Source organism: Musca domestica, unplaced genomic scaffold (assembly GCF_030504385.1).
Source record: "Musca domestica strain aabys unplaced genomic scaffold, Musca_domestica.polishedcontigs.V.1.1 180, whole genome shotgun sequence".
In the NCBI taxonomy this organism is placed as follows: domain Eukaryota; kingdom Metazoa; phylum Arthropoda; class Insecta; order Diptera; family Muscidae; genus Musca; species Musca domestica.
In genome coordinates, this window is record NW_026712239.1 from 1,075,213 (window position 1) to 1,085,581 (window position 10,369).

Sequence of the window (10,369 nt, forward strand, 5' to 3'; positions counted from 1 at the left end):
ATTTCGTTTCTAATCTTCCAGATTTATATATGGACATCAAACTCCCAACTTTAATCGAAAACTACTTTTTATTGATTGTTTTATTCTTATACAACCAATCAAGATTAGATGTCCAATTGCCGGAGACCACCTTATAAATATGTGTGGATGTATGTATATTAGGGTGCCAATTTTGCACTAGTTCCCTGACGATAATTGAACTTTTACTTTACTATATTATTTTGTTTTGTATGTATGTAAATGTATATTTATGTCGATCGGCATGTTTTTGTGAAAAGTATGCCGACTTATAGTTGGTATAATCTATCTAATCTTATAACTAATCGCATTATTGAACTTGCGGACAAACCACGGGCGATTACGTTAGAGGAAGGAGAAAAAAATCGAAAGAAAGAAATATAAATTTACAAATTGATAAGATTGCTGCTAAAAACTGTAACCAAAGAATATTTGTCGTTTTTTGCTTAACGAAATTTTGCATGGTGATTGCCAAGTGAAATACATTTTTTGTTTGTTATTTTGAACTTTGAATTTATACTTATTATGTTTTTAGGTTTAATATTATTTTTTTATGAAAATTATTATTTTTTATATACATTGTTCGTTAGCAATATATGCGTGTATTCAAATAGAAAGAAACTATTCAATTTAAATAATTTTAAAAAATATATATTTTTTAAATAAATTTATTTTATAAATTCACATAAATTTTTTTTCAATTCTTTTTTGTAAAAAAATTCATTTTTTTTTCAATTTATATAATATTCTTTATTTTTATTGTTGTAAAATGACACAATATTTTCTTTTTTTAAACAAATGAACAAAAATAAAATAAGAAACCCAAAAGTTAATTTTCTTGTGTTTTCAATTTGTTTATTTCCTTTTATAAATATATACAATTGTTTATGGAACGTTTTTCCAAATGTGGCGTAGTTGCTAACACACAGAGAGTCTGTTTTTATTGGAGAGCAATGTCATGGTAAATTTGCGAGGGAAAAAATCATCATTTGACATGGCGACCTCTCAGTGAGAGTGGGAGAGATGAGTTAAGAGTTTTCCTTTTAATTTCTAATAACACATTGTGTTTTTTTCACTCAAATATTCCATTTACTCTAACATTAAGTGCAAAGTTCAATAACATCTTAATGTACATATATGTATTTATATGTAATGTTTATTCATAGATATCAAGTTATGGCCCAATTACCATAAGAAATAAAATAATAAACAAATGCAAAGAAAGGGAGAGAAAATTCCATCTCCCATAAAAAAGAGCGGCAATTAATGTCCCTTAGAATTAATTAGACTTTTGTACCCATTTAAATCACACTACTCTCCAAACACATGAGGGTTTTCTTTCCATTTTTTTTTATAAATTTATAATGTAAATATTTATTATAGCATCTAATAATATAAATAAATTATTCATTGTAAATAATTGTATAAAAAAACATAAACGGAAACACAAATAAAATATATTTTTATAATTGAACATACTTTTTTCAATGTCTTCCTGGTAAAAACAAATGTACATATCAAAGCACATTGCGACTAACTACTAGTTGAGACAATTAAAATGAGTCAGTAACGTCATAATGGTAACGACCTTTGACACAGTCGTTGTTGTTGTTTGTATGATCGCAGCTTTAAACGAGACTAAACAATTTACAATAAAATAAACAAAGTATATTCTCTCCCATACAATGAAAAAAAATATATATAACAAGAAACAAATTTAATTTAATAACAACAACAAAAACTTGCATATCATATCTGTTATTAATACATTTGTGCACTTGGTTGGTGCAGGGGGCAGATTAACAAATACAAAAGGTTATTATTAAAAAAATTGTTGTTGTTGCACACATAAAACTGCTGCTTTGGATTTGGTGGTGGACCGTTTAAAACTGTAATTTCATTTAAATGCGGTATTTTAATCCGTAACACAATGACTTCAAGTTACTTACGTTTGGCGGCGAATGGGAAATCTATTTTAATATGAATGAAAATGGAAATTATGCCAAGTCAAGAAAGGAAGTTTTTCGGCAAATTAGGGATTAAAACAAAATGGTCGTTAAAAGTGAGGACACATCGAACAAGTTTTTATACCCCCAGCCATATGGCCAGAGAGGGTATACAGGATGAGATAAAAAAACTGCAACAAAGTCAAACGCCATAATTTTTACAATTTTTTTTTTTTTTAATTTTTTTGAATGAAAGCAAAAAATGTCGGAAATAGCATCAAATTTTAGAATAGATTTAGATTTTTTCGAATTTTGTCCTTCAAACGGCCAATGAAGCCGTCACACGCTGCCCGAATGTTGCTCTGCGGTATTTTGGCACTTTACCGGTGAAGCGCTTTCTTGAGGTAATCGACACTTTGATATTTTTTAGTGCCAACCTTGGTTTCCAAAATACTCCAGACACAATAGTTCAACGGATTGGTATCCGGAGATTTTGGTGGCCACTGTGCGCTGCAAATGAAGCGAGGAACCTCATTTTGTAATCATTCTTGGGTAGCGCGTCCTGAGTGCGATGCTTCTGAGTCCTGTTGGAAGGTCCAAGTTCTGCGGCCTAAATGTTTGCATGCCCAGGGCTTTAATACACCCTCCAGAATATTTTCGCAATGATATGAGTGGGGAGCAACAATCGGCTGTTATGGCGACCCACACCATCACACCATCAGCATGGCCGGCGCTTGAGTTCTGGTGGTCAATCGAAGGTGCACATTTTCAGCTGACCTCTTTGGCAAGTAAACACGATCATTTTGTTTATTTACAAACTGCTGGACAACGAATGTTTTCTCATCGGAGAAAACCAAATTCGGCAATTTACCCAAGCCAAGCAACTTTTTAGCTCTTTTGAGTCTATTTTCTTTCTGTTGCGGAGTAAGTTTTTGCACTTTTTAGAATTTCAATGGATTTTATTTTGGCTGGCTTAAGTCATCGGCTAGCTTCTTCGGAAATGAACAAAGGAGCCTAAGTCAACCTAAAATTCCTTTGTTCCTTTACGAAGAAGCCAGCCAAATAAGCGCTTTATGTATTCCCACCTAAAGACAACCTTTGATGTTGTACCAAAATATAAAGAAAATAAATTAACAAAAAAATGTTTCACATCCCTAAAAGCATTGTTTTTGTGCCAAAAACTGGGTGGAAACTTCAACTCCAGATGCTACCTTTGTTTGTGTTTATTTGAATTTTACTTCCTGACCCACATTATCTAAATATAAATGCGTGTACGTAAATGTCCGTTTGACGTCACGAATAACAAAATTAAAGCCGGCAAACAAATGGAAGAAAGATGCTATGACTTAATTCTGCGACTGAATAATATCAGGGGATATTTTCGAGATCATTACCCTTTTGTGAAAGCAATTTGCTTTAGAACTTTTGGTGGTCAAAGGCGCGTGCTTTATTCGAACTTATTGAACTTTTGCCTATAATTTGAAAACGAGTTCCAAATGTCAACAACAAACGTTTGAATTTCTAGAAGTTAATCTTTTGGGTTTTTTTATTAAAGAAATATATTGGTGCATTGACACAAACAATAAATAAATTCCCACGTGCTACGGCCCAAATTTTCGGAACCGGATTTACAGAAATACATACATATATAAACAAAGCAATGTATTAAAAATTTTTTTCAATGGCAAACAAAAAAAAATTGCATTTAAAAAAGTCCAGCCAACAAACGGAAATATTATTGTTAAAATTTTCTAATGGCAAATTTGTTGTAGAAAAAATTGACTCATGTTCGACCCTCTGTCGTTATTCAGATGCAGCATCAACATTATTAATAGAAATACTTGTATGGAACCTTTATTTAAATATTACAATTTTTTGTAAAACAAACCTAATTACAATTTTTTATATCCTCAAATATATATTTTTTCTGTAGGACTTTTGGTATTGACAATGGGTCATGTGGGTCCACGTTTTGTTATAGCCCCCATATAATGGTACCTCTCTATTTTCGGTATTTTAGTGATGTTGCTCATTCAAGGAACCTAGAAAAATGCAACTCTGTACTAGAGTCTTATTGTGTCAAAGGTCTATAATGAAATTTGTCTTTATATATTTTAAAAGATACTCAATAAACTTTAATAAACAGTCCGAATAATAACAGACAAACAAGAACCTAAACATTCTCCTATGCACAACTAGACCTGCAATGCCTGCGTATAGTAATTACAATGTACGTCTTTACCCTTTTAATGTTGTGTTTTTTGTTTATATTCTCAACATTGACCTTCAGCAGTTATGAGCTTCGGTTTAAAACTTGATCTATTCTAAGCCACACTTACCCAGCCATGGTGGTTGGGACAATAACAAGATGTAATAAAAATATGTTTTTTTTTTTTTCGGAAAAACGTTTGTAAAGTGGTTTAATTCTTTTTTTTAGTATAATGAGCGTACATGGATTCGTATGTATGTGTGAGTGTATGCACACAAAGCTAATTAACATGTCTATTAACACTTTGTTAATGGAATGGGAAAGATGAAAATAAAAGTTAATGTTTTTTTTTCTTCAACAAAATGAATCACAAAATATAAAAGTGAGAATACATTGAAGTTCTTTTTTCGGACATAAGTAATTAGGGTGAACTCGTTTAAATTATGAACCTAAATTTAAATAAATCGACTTTAAGCACGACTTTAGCTACCTGACTTAAGTTGGTAACACATAAAACGCTTTTTGGGCTGGCTTAAGTCATCAGCTGGCTTCTTTGTAAAAGAATAATATTTACAGGGTGAGATAAAAAATGCAACAAAGACGAGAAGCGCCATAATGTTTACATTTTTATACCCTCCACCATACTATGGAGGGTATATTAAGTTTGTCATTACGTTTGTAACACCTCGAAATATACATTTTAGACCCCACAAAGTATATATATTCTTGATCAGGATAAAATTCTATGTCGATTTAGCGATGTCCGTCTGTGGAAATCACTCTAGCTTCCGAATGAAATGAAGTAGATTGATAAAATTTTACTCAAATGTATATTATGTCTGTAGGACTTTTGGTATGGAAAATGGGTTATGTAAGTTCACGTTTTGATATAGCCCCCATATAACGGTAGCTTCCGATATTCGGTATTTTGGTGATTTAAGCAACATTATTCACCGGAATTATTTGGTATTTGAAGTTCGAAAAGGATACTACAGCCCCCGTATGACGGAACCTCCTGATATTCGGTATTTTGGTGATTTTACCTACATTATTCATCGATTTTTTTTATAGTTTCGCCATGTCGTCGTATAACAGCTACATTCGGTATTTTAAAGATTTTAACAGAAATTTTAAGCGATTTTATTGTTTTTGAGAATTGCCAAATTCGTTGCAAATGATGGAGGATATTCAAAGTTCGGCCCGTCAGAACTTACAGCTTTTTTACTTGTTTTTTTTTTAATTTTATTGAATGGAAGCAAAAAAATGTCGGAAATGGCATCAGATTTTAGAATAAGTCTAGATTTTTTCGAATTGGTCACCTTTGATACGAATTATGGCCTTCAAACGGCCAATGAAACCTTCACACGCTGCCTGAATGTTGCTCTGCGGTATTTTGGCCCATTCCCGGCGAAGTGCTTGCTTGAGATGATCGACACTTGGGTATTTTTTAGTGCCAAGCTTGCTTTCCAAAATTCTCCAGACACAATATTTCAACGGATTCCTATCCGGAGATTTTGGTGGCCATTGTGCGCTGGAACTGAAGCGAGGAACCTCATTTTTTGTAACCATTCTTGGGTGGAGGGTGCTGAGTGCGATTTTGCTGAGTGCTGTTGGAAGGTCCAAGGTCTACGGCCAAAATGTTTGCGTGCCCAAGGCTTTAATACACCCTCCAGAATATTTTCACGATAATATACGTTATTTATTCTGATGCCACGGTCGATTAATACGAGCGGAGAGCGAACATTGGCTGTTATGGCGGCCCACAACATCCATCACCATGGCCGGCGCTTGAGTTCTGGTGGCCAACCGAAGTTACACATTTTCGGCTGGAGTATTCCAAATGCTCCAGACACAATAGTCCAACGAATTGGTATCCGGAGATTTTGGCGGCCATTGTGCGCTGGAAATGAAGCGAGGAACCTCATTTTTTTTAACCATTCTTGGGTGGAGGGTGCTGAGTGCGATTTTGCTGAGTGCTGTTGGAAGGTCCAAGGTCTACGGCCAAAATGTTTGCGTGCCCAAGGCTTTAATACACCCTCCAGAATATTTTCACGATAATATACGTTATTTATTCTGATGCCACGGTCGATTAATACGAGCGGAGAGCGAACATTGGCTGTTATGGCGGCCCACAGCATCCATCACCATGGCCGGCGCTTGAGTTCTGGTGGCCAACCGAAGTTACACATTTTCGGCTGACCTCTTTGGCAAGTAAACACGATCATTTTTTTTTGTTTACCACCTGCTGGACAACGAATGTTTTCTCGTCGGAGAAAACCAAATTCGGCAGTTCACCACTTTTGGCAAAAACTTTAGCTCTTTTGAGTCTATTTTCTTTCTATTGCGGTTTCGGTGTAAGTTCTTGGACTCTTTGGTATTTCAATGGCTATACCCCGAGCTGATTTTTCAATATTTGCCGAATGGAATATTGCGATATGTTCAGCTCACGAGCCATTGCCGAAAGGCCACTGCGACGCAGCTTTCGATCAAGTCGCTTTTTTACTTTTCGAACCATTTCTGCTGATGTTGCTGTTTTCTTCCGTCCACTATGGTAACGTTGGGCTATGGTAACGAGCGATGGTACGAGGCACAAAAGATTTATTCGGATTTAAATGCTGGAGTGCTCTAACGATAGCCACTTGTGGTTTTCCAGCCAAATATAAAGAAATCACACTATCACGCTTGAATTCCATCACGAATAACTTTTTTCTGGAAAATTCTCACCAAAATGCTTTTGTACGCTTGTAAACAATATAATGAGCTGTCACTGGAATAATTTTAAAAGCTGTCGGACGAGAGGCTTAGAAATGACAGCAGTATGAAGTTGGTTGCAGTTTTTTTATCTCACCCATACCCTCTGTGGCATGTGGCTGAGGGTATAATCAAATGATATATACCCTCTGTAGCCACATGGCTGAGGGTATAAAAACGATTTGTAAAAAAAAACAATCTGAATACTAAAAGAAACAAATATGAGACTCGAAATCTCTGCTTTCAGGGATTGAAACAGTTTTTGGACTAAAACAAAAAAACTGACTTCCGGCGAGTCAAATTTCAATGAACCTAACTTACTTACCTTTCTCTGGAAAAACGTGTAACCTGTTGGTTAAAATAAATTTATTTTTATTTTGAACATAATTAAGACGATTGTTTAATTTTTATTAGTGTTTTGTTAAATTAAAGAGTCCTCAAACTTTTACTTTTAAAACAGGTCTTGAAAAATAAATAATAAAAAAACTGTAGTTTATTGTTCTTTCAATGTTTTGTTTACAACAATCATTTATATTAATTGCATTTATTTCTTACATGCTGTTGGAGATATCTGAAAATAAAGATTCTCTATAACAAATTTTATATATCCATCAAATTACAACTGAATGAAAGGTCACTGCCGGTCAAAGGTTATTTTCTTATATTTCTAAAACCAAAATTTTAAAAATCTGCTCGTATTTTGTCCATGAAAATGTTACTAATTATTTTATAGAATTTATATGAGTGCCAATATACCTATTCCATCGATTCATTGATTCCGGAAATTATCATTGAACTTTGCTCATAAAGTTCTTGTTAACTCTTCAAATGGCTACTGTTCTTATTCTAACCACAAGCAGTGGCTATTTAAAATGTTAGCTTATCAATCAGCTAGCTGGCTACTAATAAAAGCTATGAAATAACAAATAGGCAAATTTTCAATCTTCAAATCAAATGTACATATCCCTATACATACATATAAATCCACATGGGCTATATGCAAGATAACACACAATAGCCCCCTTTTAGAAAGCCACCGCAAGGAATACGCGGGTCCATAACTATGCAAAAAATATATATTGTTGTGTGTGTTTTTGATTAATCTACATATCGTCTATTTAGTGCTTAATACCGTTATCAGAACACTGGTCTTGGTACAAAGATCAATCGATGCACCCAGACGGATAGACTGATATTTTCGTCACAGTTTCTTTTTTTTTTTTTTTTTGTTCTAGGATTTTTTTCTTAAAATCCAAAAAATGAAATCAATTCATAAAATAGAACAAGTAAAAAAGCAGATAAGTTCGGCCCGTCCGTTATTTTAATACCCTCCACCATTTGGAAGGAACTTGAAAAATCTCAAAAAAACTACAATTTAAATTTTAAATAAAAATACCAAGATATTGGGAGGTTCCGTCATTTGAGGCCTATACGAAGCCGTGGACCTACATGCAAAATTTTTTGTCATAGCCTGAAGCACCCATTACGAACTTCAAACACCAAATTTGGAACAATTCCGGTGAATAATGTCGCTAAAAAATCAAAGTAGCGAATATCTTGGTTTACCGTTATATGGGGGCTATATGAAGACGTGGACCAGACAATTTTCTGTCATAGCCTGAAGCACCCATTACGAACTTCAAATACCAAATTTGAAACAATTCCGGTGAATAATGTCGCTAAAATCATCAAAGTATCGAATATCGTGAGGTACCATTATATAGGGGCTATACGAAGACGTGGATCTGCATCGACAAATTTCTGTCATAGGCTGTAGTATCCAATAGGAACTTCAAATACGAAATTTGAAATAATTCCGGTAAATAATATCGCTAAAATCATGAAAATACCGAATATTGGGAGGTACCGTTATACGGGAGTTATACGAAGACGTGGACCTGCACAGATAATTTTGTGTCATAGGCTGTAGTACCTATTACGAACTTCAAATACCAAATTTAAAATAATTCCGGTGAATAATGTCGCTAAAATCATCAAAATACAGAATATCGGGATGTACTGATATATGGGGGCTATACGAAGACGTGGACCTGCACAGACTATTTTCTGTCATAAACTGTAGTATCCATTTCGAAATTCAAATACCAAATTTGAAACAATTCGGGTGAACAATGTCGCTGAAATAACCAAAATACCGAAAAAGGGAGGTTCCATTATATGGGGGCTATACCAAAACGTGGACCTATGTCACCCATTTTCAATACCAAAAGTCCTGCAAACATAATACACATTTAAGTAAAATTTTATCAACCTACTTCATTTCGTTCGGAAGCTAATGTGATTTCCACAGACGGATAGACGGACGGACATCGCTAAATCGACATAGAATTTTATGCTGATCAAGAATATATATATTTTGTGGGGTCTAAAATGTATATTTCGAGGTGTTACAAACGGAATGACAAACATTGATATAACCTCCATATTATGGTGGGGGGTAACTTTATAAAATATAAAAAATCCCTGACCACTCGCCACAGTGTTTGTGATTGAAATTCATACTAGAATAGAGCTAATTATCAACATTCGACGTTTCATTCGAACGATTACATCGTTTCATATTAAGTAATCTCGTATAATTCCATGAGGCACACAGTCATCTGTGAAACCTCATCTCCTTCGCCTAAAACCACATAATTTTATAATAATCTCATTAGATGTATTTTATTAAATTATACTTGTGTGTGAAACTCGACTTGGGAGAGTAATCGATTTGTATTAAAAAAAGTCATAAGTGCGTAAGCGTAAAACTAGGGAATTTAGGGAATTTAATGTAAAGAATGGTAGGAAAGAGGGAATTGCTAATAGCATGTTTCCATTGGAAACCGAACAACGTTGTTCGCTCTCAGAATTAAGTACACGAATTAACCCGTTCATACGGCACGATTCGTAATTCATAGTAAAATAATTCCTTTTTTCAAAAATTTTGTTTGTTGATTTTAATGGGAATTTATACGAAAATCCATGAAATTCTCACTAATATGAATAGAAGAAATTATTGTTTTCCTCCCAAAGATTTATTATATCATTAATTTTACAAATTTTCATTCACGATTTCAACTTTTTGTGTAAATGTTGACATTTTGAACACATTTTTGTGTTTTTCCATTTTTAAATTCTGCTGGAGAGACACTTGTCAAACATTTTTTCTGCCGATAGAAACATTTTGAAAATGTTGCCTCTTTTGTTTGCGTTTTCTGTGGAAATTTTAACTCGTGGACAAAATGCGTACCTCGAATGAGAGAGAAAACAAAATTTACTTTCGTTTGAATGAACATACCCCATTCAACATTGTAGTTTTCATTCATAATTTTCAGTCTTCCCAAAAATTTTTAAAATTTCATCAAATTTTTCTATTTTTAATTTTTAAATGTCATAATTTATTTTTTCGATAAATACTCTCATTTGTTAGGGATGGGACATA